General features: G+C 48.4%; 1 long non-coding RNA gene across 1 annotated transcript; it reads left to right on the forward strand.

Annotated features, from left to right (window-relative positions):
* Positions 1–921: 921 nt before the first annotated feature.
* LOC129676957 (uncharacterized) lies at positions 922–1,838 on the forward strand. The gene is made up of 2 exons (XR_008720146.1): positions 922–994; positions 1,108–1,838. It is a non-coding gene; the product is annotated as an uncharacterized LOC129676957 (long non-coding RNA).
* Positions 1,839–2,960: the final 1,122 nt, after the last annotated feature.

Here is a 2,960-nt window from a genome sequence, read left to right on the forward strand (position 1 = left end):
CCTGTGTGAACGGGATTGAACTTGGCCCTAGGGCTAATTAAAAATCTTCAGGCTCATGCTGTCCTGAGCCTAGGTCTCTCTGCCCTAGGAAGATGCCCTGAAGCCACTGGGAAGCAAGACTTGCTGAGAATCTCTACCCTGCCCCATTTGGAGAGGTATGCACAGCTAGGGAAGGGAGGCCCCCAGCTGCCATCATAGAGGAAGGGCTGGGACCACCTACTCTTCCTCCTGGTACACATCCTGCCAATCCTAAGAGGCTCTTTGTGAGGCATTAGTAGAGGACCGAAGGGAAGTATGAAGGAGAGACCTGGCCTTTCCCAGATTTGCGTGTGTGTGTGTGTGTGTGTGTGTGTGTGTGTGTGTGTGTGTGTGTGTTACTGGGACCTACACACTGAACAAGAGCTTTACCACTGGGCTGTACCACCAGCACAGAGTGACACAGAAACAGGAAAGTAGAGTGCAGACATCTCACCAAAGTATAGGGTCACTCTGCAAGGGTCCAAGAATCACTGAAGGGAGACCCCAGACTCAAACAGTATGCAAAAATCAAAGATCATTTATTCTGCAGAGACAGCCAGCTTGCTAGGGTTGCCCAGTCATACAAAATGGCGGTGACCCTGAGAGCTCAAAGGCTCCTTTTTAAGCCATTGAGGGATTTCCAGTCATGGTTAGGTAATTGTTGCCACGATTGGTTGGGTTCGTGGTAAGGAATATTTGCATATTCTTGATTGGTTCCAACTTGGAAAAGAAATGATCACCTCATATCTACTTTAGCCCCAGGCCAGATGTCAGGGAAGTTGTTGTTTGGATGTCCATCTCCTGTGTTTTTTCCAGGAATTCATCAAGCAGGAAAGGGGGGAGGGTGGCAAGAACTTTGGCCCAGCTTTGGCTCCAGTCTCAAAACAGAGTTAGCCAAGTCCTCTCAACTCCAAATCCCATGCTTTCTGCCTGTAAGCTGCTGGGGTCCTGTAGCCTATAAAAGAGGACACAAGAGGTAAGGAGACAGCAGCTGTGCTGTCATACTGGTTTCTTTGGGAAGAACTCTTAATATCATCAGCCTACCTTGTGTGTGGTTGCTCACTGGGTCACTCAGTCACTGTGTTACAGACTCCAAATCTGAAAACTCATGTCTGAAGAAATACAAAGCCCAGAAGGAAGGGCAGCCTGGAGGGAAGGTGACTCTTTCTGGGTGGTCCAGCACCTGTGCCCTCAATAGCCCCTGTCCTCTTGAGATGAACAAAGATCAGCAACTGATCCTGGATTTGTCTGAGAATTGCCAGGGCAGTGGTGGGTAAGGGATCAAAATCAGAGCCTGCCAAAGACTCGCCTCAGGAGCTGGAGGGGAAGATGAAAGAGATTGCCCGGATCCGCAGGAACTACTGGAGCCTTACTGACAGCCACCCGCCCTCAAGCAATATTGAGGTCAGAGGCGATGATCTGGACAGATTCAAGGTGCTGAGCCATTTTGGTAGAGGGGGGATGAGATGGTTAGTTTCAGTTGTCCTCTTGACACAATCTGGAATCTTGTGGGAAGAGTCTCAGTGAGGGATTGTCCAGCTCAAGTTGTCCTGTGGGCATGCCTGTGAGAGATTTGTCTTAACAGCTGTAATTGAAGTGGGTAAACTCCTCCACTGTGGGTGGCCCTATTCCCTAAGTATACATTCTGAAGTGTGTAGCAAAAAGCAGACTGAATACCTGGAAGCTTGCATGCATGAATTCGTTTCTCATTGCTCTTGACTGTGGATGCACTGTGGCTAGCTGCCTGGGCCACTGCCTTGACTTCAAGATGGTGGACGATAGCCTGGAACTGTGGGCCAAATAAAAGCTTTCTCCTCTCAGTTGTGTCTTTTCACAGCAACAGAAATGAAAGTTGGGCAAGCGCAGAGTGTGGGATTGAGTCTATAAACTGAAGGTTGAGAATTTCGTATTTCTGTGGCTCACTGTGAGGTTCATATGGACGGCTAGAGGGTCAACAAAGCGTAATAGCTGCCTGAACTGAGGAACCAAAGAGAATGTGGAGAATGGGACTAAAACCACATAGTGGTTTGTGGTTAGACAGAGAGGGGTGTGCAGGAGCAAGCAATGAGGTGGTCAGAGAAACCAAAGAGCAGTTGATAGGAGTCCCCACAGACTCCCTTTCCACAGGATGGTGCTCTGCAGGCTGCAGCTCTTTCTCTCCAGCGGTCCCCCCCCCCGTCCATCAGGCAGCTTCCACATGATGACAGGTGCTGGTGCTGCTGTTGAGGATGCTAGTGAGGACAGCACAGTGGATAGAGCTCTTGGCAAGTGGCCAGACTGTGAAGGGTCCAGGGTGACTTGAAGGACCCATGAAACTAAAATGAATCCTCGTGTGTCATGCTGGGTCAGTTTTTGATTTCTGGGTATCAGGGAAACCATGCTGGAGTAAGAGGTCAAACACGTTGCGGGGTGCGAATATGGGACAGTCTGGGATTAAGAGACTCAGCTGTGAGCCTCGGCCCCTCTGAAGCTGGGGGAGGGGAGGTAGGCGAGATGGTGTCTCAGATCACCAGTCTCTGTCCATAGGGTTCAACTTTGGTTAAATAAATCTTGCTGCCTGCTGGGGGAAACTGGAATATGAAACAATCAACAGCACAAGAGAAAGTGGCATGAGACCAAACAGGGAGAAAGTGTCAGGATGGCCCTAGAAATCTTCCTTTAAAAAAAAATAAAAAAAAACTTTAGTTTAAATTCATTTGGAGAAAACCAAAAAAATCTTTCACTCAAAGGATAGGATTTTACATCTCCAGGCATCTCCTGAATAACATTTACAAATTACAAATCATTTTCATATGCGATGCCTTTGTACACATTTGACATGCATTCAGGAGCTTAAGTCAACCCCTGTTTTCATTTTAACGGAGGGGCAAATAGGGAGTCAGTTGTGCTAGGGTCTGGGGGCCTGGTCTTAGTGAATGGGTCAAATAGTGGACTCATCCCTC

This window comes from Psammomys obesus, unplaced genomic scaffold (assembly GCF_907164565.1).
Source record: "Psammomys obesus unplaced genomic scaffold, mPsaObe1.curated_primary_1811, whole genome shotgun sequence".
Taxonomy (NCBI): Eukaryota; Metazoa; Chordata; class Mammalia; order Rodentia; family Muridae; genus Psammomys; species Psammomys obesus.